Source organism: Thunnus maccoyii, chromosome 9 (assembly GCF_910596095.1).
Source record: "Thunnus maccoyii chromosome 9, fThuMac1.1, whole genome shotgun sequence".
Taxonomy (NCBI): Eukaryota; Metazoa; Chordata; class Actinopteri; order Scombriformes; family Scombridae; genus Thunnus; species Thunnus maccoyii.
The window spans coordinates 3,536,056-3,550,062 of NC_056541.1; the positions used below are offsets into that span (position 1 = coordinate 3,536,056).

Consider the following 14,007-nt stretch of genomic DNA (forward strand, 5'->3'; position numbering starts at 1 on the left):
AGCGGAAAATTCGCTCAGTGAAGAATGCTCTGAAGACAACCATTGGTACACAAATGGTTACTGAGGAGGTTCTGAGGACAGTGTTGATTGAAATTGAAGGTATTCTTAACTCAAAGCCCCTCGGCTATGTATCTTCAGACATTGCAGATGTTGATCCAGTCACCCCTAACCTTCTGATCATGGGACGACATGATGCATCACTCCCTCTAGTGTCTTACCCTGATTCTGAGCTCCTCAATTGGAGACGTTGGCGTCATGCCTAAATACTGTCTGATCATTTCTGGAAACACTTCACCAAATCCTATCTACCATTACTCCAAACACGACACAAATGGCAAGAGGACAAACCAGAGCTGTAGTCAAAGACAAGCCCTATGTCAGACCCTTAGCTCATCTAATCCCACTTCCTGGCCTCCCTGAAAACCCTTAACTTGGTTTGGTCTTTACCGTATTTCTTATAGAAATTCGGGGGCAACTGTTGTAAAGATTCACTAATTTTGCCTCATTTTTTCCACTTCCTTTTCCATCACCTGACTTCCTGCTGTCCCTTTTCCTTCTCACTAATTGATTGGCTGGTTCACACTTCATTATCTTGATTCATTTCACCTGTGCACTCCTATTTAAACACATCCCTCACTGTTATTCATTTTTTCACTTCTACACGGGGCGGCAGAATTGATATAGACCCATCTGTGTTTTCTTCCCCCCTTGCTTTTCCCCATACACTTCTACAATCCACATTATCAAATACATATCTTGAGAGTGAATTCAAGTTTTCATGGTCTCCTTCATACACATCCTGACCGATGCCCATCACAATAGCTTAACTCCTGGAACCCTCCTATTATATAGTAAGTATGTATAGAAGTCACTGGAGGGCAGTGCAAAGTGGTTTTGCAGCTGAGAGAAAGACTTCAACTCATTTCCATCAAATATTGACTGATTCCAATCAGACTTTTCTCTGTCCACCTCCTGAAAGCAGCATCCCACATGGATGGGAGGAAGTCTCTGTTAGCAGCTGCTAACATGACTCTGGACAAAGAAACCTGCCCTCCCAGTTTCTCCCTAACTGTGTCCCAGACCCTCAATGTGTGTCTAATCCATTCAATCTTTACTTTAAGTTTGCTCCAAGACTTTTTGTTCAGAAAAGGTCAAACAGACAGAGATATCTCTGGGTTGAGCTCTTCTCTATCTGGACCCATCCAGTCTCCTGATTATTACTAATCCATGTCAACACAGCACTTAATGCTGCTTGTGGACACCAACAATCATGAGACATTTGAATGGTCGTTGTCATGAGCAGAATTATTACTGAATACATGTGACTGAATGAATGATTCTGTACATTTTCTGTATCTCTACAGAGCCACTCAAGATGCTCAAAGGTGAGTAAAACTGGACTGGGACTGGGACAGAATCAAAACTTTGCTCTGAAGGAGTCAAGTTTCTCTTTCTCTCCTTGTATTTATTGTTAAATGAGTCCAGACATCACAGGTACTGAGGTGTGGCCTTCAGATACTGATACAGATACAAATATAATGGTCTCAGTTCAGGCAGAGTAGATAATACTTGTATCAGTCTATTGAGGCTGTGAAAATGTTAATGCTGCTTGTGGACACCAACAATCATGAGACCTTTGAATGGTCGTTGTCATGAGCAGAATTATTACTGATTACATGTGACTGAATGAATGATTCTGTATATTTTCTGTATCTCTACAGAGCCAGTCTGGGCCAACATGAGAGGTGAGTAAAACTGGACTGAGACAGAATTACTCTTTTGTATATTAACATCTACAATTACAGTATTTTGTATTTTACAAAGGGTACAACTGTGTTTTGTATCTGTTTAATTGATCAGATACAGTAAGATTATTCTTGTTTTCATGTCCATCTGCCACACCAAGTCTAGACTTTTATTCTTTAAAGTCCTCCTTCACTCAAAAACATGTTTTTCTTCTTGTTCCTTCAGTTGGATGTTGTTCTCTTCTCTGTGCAGAATGATGTATGTGCAGAGTTTGTTTTCACATTCATCTGCTGAAGGAGGAAAGTTTCTCTGAGTTCACCTTAAATCTCAGTTTAACACGTGAACCTACGAGCAGGATTTATGACATCACAACTAGTTTGTAGCCAATCAGGTTCCAGTATGCAAATTACACAAGTGTGATGTGGAAACTTGAAGCCTCCAGTGCACAAACACTGAGAATGAACTTTACAGTGAAGGAGGAGACATCTGGTGTCCAGCAGGAAAACTTTAGAAATCAACAATATTTATATATTCAGAGATTCTGGATTTTTAATGAGGGAGAAGGAAGAGATGTTGTTTTAAGGATTTAATGAGATAAATTAACATTTTTGTAGAAAAACCATATCAGGCACAAATTATTATTCAAACCAGAGTATTTTTATATGTCCTAAAACATGCCTGGAGGGAATCTTTAAGTAAAAATTCATTTACATTCTGTGTAGGGAGCTTATGACTGTGAATTCAGGCTTGTAGTTGTTCATTTTCATTTCTGGTTTGCTATTCGCTGCCGTTTAGAATAAGTACTGTAGGTGTGAGATGCCTCATATGTAAGTATGTATAGAAGTCACTGAAGGGCAGTGCAAACTGGTTTTGCAGCTGAGAGAAAGACTTAAGCTCATTTTCATCAAATAATTGATTGAGCACAATCAGACTTTTCTCTGTCCACCTCATATCACCACAGCACTGAGCTGAGTTGTCCAGAAATATCATCTGAAGTTAGGTTGACCCAGACCTCCTCTGTCTTACTCTGGATCTAATCTTTACATCACCCAATATAACTGATGATCATATTTCATAGCAGTGTGTCACACAAACCACTTGTGTTGCTTCTCTGTATTCATTTACCTCAAAATATCTGATGAATTAATCAAAAAAGAATCAAAACTTTGCTCTGAAGGAGTCAAGTTTCTCTTCTTCTCCTTGTATTTATTGTTAAATCAGTCCAGACATCACAGGTACTGAGGTGTGGCCTTCAGATACTGATACAGATACAAGTATAATGGTCTCAGTTCAGGCAGAGTAGATAATACTTGTATCAGTCTATTGAGGCTGTGAAAATGTTAATGCTGCTTGTGGACACCAACAATCATGAGACCTTTGAATGGTCGTTGTCATGAGCAGAATTATTACTGATTACATGTGACTGAATGAATGATTCTGTACATTTTCTGTATCTCTACAGAGCCACTCAAGATACTCAAAGGTGAGTTAAACTGGACTGGGACAGAATTATTCTTGTGTATATTATGTTATGATTACTCAATTTAGGATCCAAAATGCAGGACACAGACTCAGACAGGAATGGTTTAGTAAAGGGTGTATTGCAAGCAGTTGGTTGATATCACCACAGTCCAGTGTAGGAGCAGGGCAGAGAGTGGCAGGCGGAGCAGGTGAGGGGATCTGTGTAGTCAGCAGGATGGAGAATGGGGTTCTTAGCGTAGCTTGGCAGGCCATGAGTGGAGGATCCAAAACCAGCAGGCGATGAAAAAGATGAAGTTGCTCGTGATAGGCAACGTTGGCAGACCAGAGTGTAACCCAGTGCACAGAGAGACTCATAATATGCAAATGCAAACTAGCATGTAGCTCTGCAAACTACAGCTTGGCCTGACGTTGATACCATGTGGTAGAATGAACGATCTGGCAAAGTCTTGAAGGATGAGCCATTTTCTGCTGGAGCAGAAAACAGCAGCCCTGTGTCTAGTCAGTGTTTTGGTGACTCTAAATTGGCGGATAGACTGGTGACCTGTCCAGGTGTACCCACCACTCACCCAACATAAACTGGAATAGATTCTGGCCCCACATGACCCTGATCCTGCCAAGATTAATCTTTACAACACCAAATATAACTGATGATCATATTTCATAGCAGTGTGTCACACAAACCACTTGTGTTGTTTAACTGTATTCATCTACCACAAAATATCTGCTGAATTAATCAAAAAAGAATCACAACTTTGCTCTGAAGGAGTCAAGTTTCTCCTTCAAAATCGATATTAAAATTTTTTTTTTTGCCTGGCAGGGGTTCTCGTTGTGTCATTATGGAGAAACACAGATTCAGTAAACGTTCGATACATTCAGTAAACGTTGAGTACAGTTAGACCCAGCAGTCTCCATTAGGTTGGGCGAGTTCAAAGTTGTGAAAACAACGGGGGTGTTTTGAATCACCCCCGTTGTTTTCACAGGTAATTTGTTGGTCTGTCCCTCCCGCCGCAGGAAATAATGGATTAATACTGGAAGGCTGTTGATGTAGCACTTTTCTCCTTATGAAAGTAACACGGAGATTATTCGACCAATGAGAATTTAGTCGGACGAGAGCATATCGACCAACTAAATTGACCAGTCAACCAGCAGACTACAGCCCTATTGTTTATTTATGTTATTATGGGAAGCAGCATCTGCTTGTATTGCAATTTCCTTTTGGTCCAGTCGTGGTTTAATCATTCATTGCAAAAAAAAAAGGAATTTGAGTTTTGTAGTGTAGTTCTGCTCATGTGATGCTCCTGCTGTGCTTTACACAAAGCACATGATACAGGAACAAGGTCAGAAAAAACTTAGAACAGATTTATTGTAAAATCAAAGAAGTACAGTGTTTAGCTATTTATATTTACATATATATATTAAATTAGATCATTTTTAATTACAAGTTTTAGTTATACACATTTGTGCATCATCTCTAATCTTCTATTATGGTAATAAATTAATGAATTTCTTTTTTATTGTTTTGTACAGGCATCCATTCATTTGAACCTCTGAAGCGCAGCAGCAGCTATGGATTACTGCCTCCTCAGAGTCAGTCAAACTTAACTGAATTAGAACTGTTTAATAAGATCTGAATTCAAAGTGTTTTATATGTAACAGTAGGAGTTACATCTGATGTCATTTAAAGATGGGGGATCAAATGTGAGTTTATCAGTTATTGCTGGCTGACAGATTGTCTCCAAGTCCTAATTAAAGGAACTCTCATTTCCCTGCCAGTGATGAAGACAACATCCATCCACAATCCATGGTGGGGGTCTTCTCACTACAATCTGCAAGAGATTGTTAAGTCGGTCATTGGTAAGTAAGGATTTCTTTTTTACCTTATTGGCCTTTCTCAGTTGTATTCCTGTCTTGAGGAGTTTTGTGCCGTGAAGCTATGTAGATAGTGAGATTATTTTACCTCAGTTTAGTTCAATTGTTGCACTCTATGGGGTCAGCAACTCTGACTGTGTAATACTTTTGACCTGTTAACTTAGCAGCTGCAGGAAGTTTTGTCACATCCAGAGATTGATGTTATTCACACAGTTGAATAGTGACTATAAAGTATTCATGTTAGGAGATAGTGAAATGTGTTTTGTATGATCTGCATGGCTGTGATACCTGATCTTGTGTTTGTTGATGATAGAACCACATGACCCTACATTACACACCTCATTAATCTTCAGCCAAAGGCAGATGCTGGGGATTTATTTTTTTACAGTTAATTATGATGATAAAAATAATAGGTCAGGAGAGACTGAATTGAGAGAGAGACTTAAAGGTGCAATATACAACATTCAGCCCCACTAGATGTCACACTATAGCACCAGCATCTCAGACCAAAACAAATATGCACATTGTGTACTCAATAAAATTGGGGGGGAAAAAAACGCAACAACTCATCAAACTCAGACCAAAGTTGCAAACTAGGCAGTGCTGATCAAATCTGAATCAAGATTCTGTTACTGCACTGCTTGTTTCTCACGTCAAATTATTTCAGAAACATATTTCAGTGTACTGTTTAGCTGTAATATGCGTTTGTGACCTGGCCACCATATTGAAAATGGATGTGGGAGGACATGGAGGGATTCACATGCACTAACAGGCACACGAGGCAGAGAAGCTCGGATTACGACACACACAGAGGGAGTGTGACTTCATTCTCTGCTCAGGACAACATTACTCCACTATATCTTTACATAGCAAATGGTTGTTTGCTGCTATATTAACATTCTAAATCCCATATATAGACCCTTTAAAGAGTGATTTTTTTAAATTAAATTAAATTCATTTGTGATAGTGTCCACAATAGTGAAAGTTGAAGAAATATGTCAGGAGTCTTTGGCGATTAGATCCCATTGTGACTTGTCAGTGGTGCACAGGGTTGATGAGGCCCAGTAATCTGCTGTCTCACACATAAAAAGAGTACTGAGTTACAGCCAACCAGTCTGATGTATGCAGAGGTGTGTGTGATTATTTTGTAGCAGCCTGGTGTCATTTGCAAATTTTCAAATTAAATTGAATTAAGGTAAGCACAGTTTACTATTATACAGTGTGTAATGGCACTGTGCTCCGGCACAGCACTTTTCAAATCAAAGGCAGCAGATTTATCAACATATCAGTCCTGCCGCCCTCAGATGTTTCAGGGATTTAATGAAGTGAAGGAGAAGCTTTTCATAAAGTATAAAGCAGCTGTGGACAACAGATACTGTAAGAATCCCTCATGATCTTTTATAGAAAAATGCAGGCTGCTTTAAAAACGTTCCTGTTTTAAACACATTAAACATTTTGGGTTATTTTTAATGCTGATTAATTCAAATTAATTAAAAAGTGCCAGAAACAGACATGGTATAGTGCTACTTTCGCGGGTCATTGCACCGCCCTGAAAATAGAGATCTGAGGCGAGAGTGAGAACGTAAACGACAAGCTCCTATCTGCCCGAATATCGAGAATGAAATGTACTTTGTAGAAAGAACCTGGCTACAGGGGCATGTCAAAGGGTCTTTGTTCAGTTGTTCTGGTCTGAGTATGATTGCTGTGTTCAGAGGGCTGTACTGCAAAGCAAGTTTAACCTAGTCTGGCTGTCTTTGGGTGAGCTGGCTTCACTGAGCCTAACATTGGCCATCTGGATAACCAGTATCACAAAGCTGGCTATCAACTAGCTCAGTCAACTCTGGGTTTTTTGTGTTCATGTGAGAGAGGCGGGTTGTTAATTACGAGCAACATCATCAGAACCATGAATGAAGTTCTTCATATGATATGAGATGAAACTGTGATACCAAGTACCTGCAGAAAACTTCTCTTATAGGGACAACAACAAGTCATATTCAACAAAGTGAAATGTAAAGATCTGCCCAAACCAACTGTAGGAAGAGGAAAAAAGGAGAAAAACCCATTCAACCAGACTAAATATTGCAAGTTTGAAACTGACCAAACTGTGTCTACTCTCTGTCTTTTTTTTTCTGAAGGTGGCAGTGAGCCAGGTGGCGGGAGAATGAAGAAGAAACCGCAACCTGGACCTGCAAATGCTCAAACTGCAGTTGCAGCTTAAATGCAACACAAACAAATAACTAAGAGCATCCCTGTCTCCCACACAATACACCAATATTACGTCTAATTTGCTTTGCCAAATGTGTTTAACCTGGAATTGCAGCCTGGATTATGTTCACCTGCATCTTTTTTTTTTCCAATTTAAGTGTTACGTCCTGTAGAGAAATAACCTAGAAATGGACGGTTAAACAAACAAATTGCAAGACTTTAAAACTGGAGATTATGTTCAGAATATTACAATATTGGTTTTGGTGAAGTATTGAAAAAGTCTACACATCATCTCCAACACTTCAGTCATTCAGCTGCCCAAACATAACCACAGAAATATTAATCATGCTTGAGGCAAGACAAGACATCTTATAAGAGTTTTTCTTATATAGCACATTTCATTACAATTAAATGTTATTCATCTTAAAATACAAAGCTAAATAAAAGCTCAATATTTAGCTAACCAGAAGCAAAAAAAAAATGTTAATATTGAACATTGTGGAGATAAGATCAATATGAACTCTTCATTGTTGATAAAAAAAAAACAAAAAAACAACATAATCCAGGTGGCATTACACTTCCTACATCCAAACAAACATATTTGACAAAGTGAATGAGTTGGCCTTTTTAAGGAGACAGGTTTGCTAACAGTTATGAGCTCACTCAATTCCTAATCATCAGATATTAAGGAAATGGGTAAATTACCAAAGAAACCACCAGAAATTACGAATATTTAATATAATCAGAATCAGGAAAAATTATGAACTGGAGTAAAACAAGAACAAGAAATCAGCTGAAATTTGAACTTTAGGAACTTTTGACTCAAAGGAATGAAAACCTGAAGCACAAATGACAGACTGGCAAAATGAACAGTATAATTTAAAGAGAAATGGAAAACAAATTGGTAAATTGACAATTTGCCAAAAGCCATTTCTTCTAAAGAGAAACTTCCATCTCAAGCTAAAATATCAGGAGAAGGAAATAAATTACAGTCTGACCTAAAACAAAATAAATCAGAGAGAACCCTGGAAACGTCAGACCAAAAACTAATCTGAAACTACAAGTTTTGGGGGTGCAGGGCACAGACATGCAATAAAGTTCAATGACCAACCCAGAAACCAATTAGTAATCCTTAATCTCCTCTTAAACTAAGAAAAATATTACAGGGAGTCTCAATTTTTTAAAAAGTTTTCTATCCAAGAAATGGAGAGATTCGTGGAGGCCAAATTATCTGTTACATGCCCACACTATGTGTCTGTGTGGAAAATTAGTGTTGGACGGACTTGAACAAGATTATCTTACTGATTTGAGTTTGTAGGATAAGAGGAATATTTAACTACAAGTCCATATTAAAAGGTCAAATTTGTTCTATTACTGCTTGTGGGAATGACTCAGACTGGTGACCTATTGTCCTGAGGACCTGTTCAGTCAGGAAGTAAAGGAGAGAAAAACTGCAAAGAGATAAAAAAAAATGCAGAATGTAAACTGAGGTATCAAGATGAGTTGAAGAAATCTTGAAGGAATAAGTAAAAATAACAGCAAAATAGGAACAAGACGAGCTGATTTTTACTCTTTTTGTTTTTTTTTCAGTTAGAATAGAAGAGGAGAGGAAGGAGGGAAAGAGGTCACAAAGGTCACCAACAGTTATGAGTTTGCTGATTTGGCGGGGTTGGATGCGTCATTAGACAAATGCTGATGCTAAAATGCTTAAATATACTCATATTTACACTGTATTCCTTATCTGTATCAATAACTTTCTAAGTTTGGTCTGCTTGTGAGAGGCCCCTCTCTAGTGTGTGTGTGTGTGAGGAGCTCAGAGCTGGACCAACAAAACAATTGTGAATGAAGACACACAACAAAAAGGGGGGCAAAGAAAGAAAGAAATGCATTTAAAATTATTTCATTTGATTTTAAAGTGTGATTCATATATAACCGATGCTGATAATCATTGAAATACAATCATGTGTGTAATTCACATTTTTATTCACATTTATCTTTACATTTTATGTCTAAATGTTACCTTTTTGTGATCGAGTTATTGAGTAATAATCACTTCATTTTGTATGAATATGGGGCCAAAAATAATACAACGTGAGTACCAGTTTCCCCAAAGAGAAAGTGAAATTGAAAGATTCTGAGGGTTCTTACAAAGTCTGGAAAAAGGACAGTCAAAGATAAAATATTAACCAGCATTAACATGTAAACAGAGAGTCAAAAGTGAAATGCTAATTGTTCCTGGCATTAGAAAACATTCAGTCATTCAACATTCAATCAAAGCTTTGAAGTGGGTGACTTCAACCAAATGACACACTTTTTAAGATTCAAAAATGTAGTAATTAGTGAAAATAGCAGAAAGACTGAAACTTATCATTTCACTCTTTTTACTATTTCTCCATCTATGAGTTTGGCTTTTTTCATGCCTTCTTGGATCATTTTTGTCCTTTTTCCATGACTTGCCCGGAACTGTTACTGTGTCTTGATAATGACGGATTTAAACATTTTATTCACGTCACTAAGTCCTGATAATTTTACGGTTAATCACAGGATGATGGTGACTTATAGTATGTTAAGAAGTAAAATATCAGTTTTCATTAGTCATCGATGCATTTTGACATTTTGACAAGCATTTATTCAGTAATACATTGTGGTTTGATGAATCAATTTCTGAGAACATTTGATCAATATTTACCCCATATTTCAACAAGTTTTAATTTTTTGTTTTTAAGACTTTTTGTGTGACATTTTATTTCATTACCATTTATCATTTATCCAGATTTAAACCTGCAGTGCGGAACTTTTACATATAAATGAATGTCTGTTACATTCAAGCCCTTGCCAAACAAATTCACACAATGCTGATTAAGCCTAAACCCCACCAGATAAATCTATCTGTAGTTCACAGTATACAGTTTTTAAATCCCTTTGCTAACTTGAAGGCGATAAAATAATTTAATCATGTGGCTCTTCTAGACTTTCAAAGTCTTATTGGACAAAATAGATCAAATTCTGATAGTGAAGTGAATCATTTCAGGTTGTGTGATGCTAAAAACAATTTATCCACCGTGTTACAGCTGCAACAGTAGCAGAGTAAGCTACGGTGGAGCCTATGACATAAGAACGTGTTGACAGTGTTGATGTAATTACTCTCACTGCCAGAAGGGGGAGATAAAAGTCTCGCACTGCAGCTTTAAGACATTGATTTTTAATATTCAGTATGTAATCATGTGATTATGTTTGATAGGAGTGGGTGATAAGGATAAAATTATCTCTCACAGTATATGTGATTTTTATATTGTGATATTGATATATATCATATAGCAAAGTTTCAAGAAGATCAATTGGAAAACTGTTAATGGCTAAAAATCACCTGACAGGCATTCTCTATTTGGCTGATCCAGAAGTTTGAGTACAAATTAAGGTCAGGTGACATTGATGCAAACATCATATAAATATACAGCATCAATATAAATCAATCCTGCTCAGCGATTTGCAACATTATCTACAATACACACAGAGATGATTAAAAGTATAAACAACATGAGAACATCTCTGATGATTAACACATTTATATCATCAAATGGTATATATCATTATATCACCCACTCCTAATTATTGAATTTTTAATTTTTGACTTACAGTTATTCACTTGTTACCGCTTACCGCTTGCTTGCTTTTGCATTGATAAAATAAATTGTACTGTGAAGTGCAGGCCATTTTGTATTTTTTCCAAATACTTGACATTCTCAGCTATTCTCTCCATGATTGATTAAAATCAACATATTTTTTGTTGCTATGCAGGTTCATTGATTAAAGCTCTTTAGTTGTCTCAAGAGGTCAAAATCTCCTTTTCAAGAAAGACCTGAGAACAAGAAACATGCATAGTCAAACAGCAACACAACCAGCTTAGAAGAACAACATCACATCTACAGCTGGACAACCAACCAATGAAGTGACAAAACTGAATTAATAAAAAAACAATCACAAGAGTCATTAAAACATCAGAAAATGAAGCTTTAACATCTCTAGGGGGATGAAAGAATCTAGTTTGAGGGCAGTTTGCAGGTCATTACATTTAAAAGGTTAATAAGACCTGATACCAGTAGACATGAGACACTTGATTTGTGAACTGTAAGCTTTAAATGAGGGAAGAGATGTGAGGTAGCTTGGAGGTTTCAACAGCAGAGCTTTGAATATCATGAGATGATTATTTCATGTTGTCGATAAAGATACAGAGAACAATGATCACATAAAGTCATCATTGACATAAAGGCTGACTGCTCAATATTTTAGTTTAATTTTTTTTCTTTTCTAGAAATGAATCTGAGCATATTCTGAAACCTGTGGGAAGTGTTTCTGCTGATGAATAATTTCACTGAGGAAACTCAAAGAAAAGCAGAAGAGACACAAACTGACATCAGTGACTGAAACTAATCATCCTCAGGTGAGTGTCTGTGAGGATCTTTGTACTGTAGTGATAAATTATCACAATAACTTCATTAACTGAGCTGCAAAGTTTTCTGCTCACTCACACTTAAAACTGACAGACAGACGAGGACACAAGAAAAAACTGTTGGTCAAAGGATCGTTTCAGTCACTGTTCAATCTGAAAAATCATCTAAAGTCGTGTCTACGTGACAACGTTTAAGGTTTAATTTGTTTTATTTCAGACCGATATGCATTCATGTTAACGGTAATTCATTTCAGAGGCTAAAACAGAATCAGGAAGTTAAATAACTCCCATTAAAATTACATTTACTGACATTTAGATTGATCATCTTCAAAAGAAACGAAAGTCTTTCTCCGAGTTCAGTTTTATCAGTAAGTAATTATCCACAGTTTGTCTACAGACATACAGTATGTCACCTTAACACTTATTAGGTCATTATTGCTGTTGGAGCATGTTTTAGAAAACATGAGTTTTATTTCTTCTTCTCTCCCCTCCAGCTGAATCAGTCTACGATGTTTCCAGCAGAGTGACATTATGGCGACTGCAGCACCTGGTGAGTTCAGTCAGACTTTATTATTCTGGATTAAAAAAAATAAAAAAAATTGCGGACTCACAGACCTTCGATCAGGTCCGTTAGTCCAGAATGAAGCTCGGCTGTTCAGACAGTCTCATTTTAATATGACAAAAAATGAAATATGTGAACCACTAAAAACTGTAACTCAGTGAGAAACAGACAGCGATCAGAAGCTTCACAGCTCAGCTGGATCATCGTCTGATTCAACTTTACAGATAGACACTAACTGGGATGAATATTTAGTTTTACAGTATCTTCTTCATATACTTTCACTGAACAATGATTTATGTTTAGTCATTCTTGAATTAAAGCACTAATCAGTCATTTACATTCTTTCACTGGTTTGTGCTTTGCAGCTGTTAACAAGTTCTCTTTAAATCAGTCCCACTCAATGACCTCAAAATATCAAACTTTGTTGGACTGATATCACAATGTGATATATTGTGTGATTTTTATAAACACAGCTTAAAACTGTTATTCTCCTTTTACAGAAAAATACACATGTACCACACAAACATTACACAAACATTTGTTTCTGCCAATAGACTGTAGACTTACATGCAAGTGATTTGACTTTAGAGAGTATTCAGTAGTTGTTGTTAATTGAAACTCACTGTAGTCCTCACTGTTAGTAGTAGGTTACATATTTGTGTGTTGAGTTGTACATTTTGCTCTTTATGGTACAAATCTGTAAGTATGCCACTTGTGAAAAGCTCAAATTAACAGTAATACACAAGTTACTGTTAATTTACACTGCTTTTAGCAGAATTTTCACAAGTGGCATATTTACAGATTGTTATCGTAAACTGCAAAATGGATGACATACTACTCAACACACTATTGTGTAACTGACTACTAACAGTGAGGACTACAGTGAGTTTCAATTAACAACAGCTACTAAATACCCTTGAAAGTCAAATCACTTGCATGTAAGTGTACAGAAGGCCGAAGAAACAACAACAACAACAACAACAACAACAACACCTCCTCCTCCTCCTCCTCCTCCTCCTCCTCTTCCTCCTCCTCCTCCTCCTCGAGCCTTACAGGCTCTCGGGGCACCCGTCGAGGCCCCTTCGAGCCTTTCGCTATAAAATATTGCCGCCCAATCAAAACACAGATTTCCAGATGTAAAACACAAAAAAATTACGTAAAATTATATTCAAATTATCCTCCTTGAACACCCGTTAAAGGTATCTTGAGAGCTTTAGGCTTTCATTGCATGTGATTGTCTCATCTGTTTACAGTAAATTCCTGGTAAATAATGGTTTTATACTGTACATAAAATAGGATCATGTGAAAATGGCACACAAAAACATAATTTCAATAATCATTACTTCATATAAACATTATTTGAAAGTAATTACAAGCAACTGTCCACAGACTTTTCCAAATTAATGTATGATATTCATGAGAGGATCATAGCCATCATTGGAATTCTGAAAGGAAGTGAGTGGCTTTCAATCTGTTCAAGCTTTTTTTAGCATGCAGATCACATCTGTATGTTAATACTGATTATGTATTAGCTTATTTGTTTGTTTCTGGAAGGAATTTAGCTCCTGTTTTTTAATTTACCCCCTATTTCCATGGCCAAGGAAAGTTCAATAAATATTTGTCAGAGTTTAGGGACTCAAGTCGCATGACTCACTGTTCTGTTCGCAGTCCCTCACTAGTTCAAAGTCAATGT

The 14,007-nt window shown here is 37.0% G+C and overlaps 1 long non-coding RNA gene across 1 annotated transcript; it reads left to right on the forward strand.

Moving 5' to 3' along the window:
* The first annotated feature begins 1,363 nt into the window (after nucleotides 1–1,363).
* Nucleotides 1,364–4,803, forward strand: LOC121904274. The gene is made up of 4 exons (XR_006098199.1): nucleotides 1,364–1,385; nucleotides 1,722–1,745; nucleotides 3,209–3,229; nucleotides 4,756–4,803. It is a non-coding gene; the product is annotated as an uncharacterized LOC121904274 (long non-coding RNA).
* Nucleotides 4,804–14,007: the final 9,204 nt, after the last annotated feature.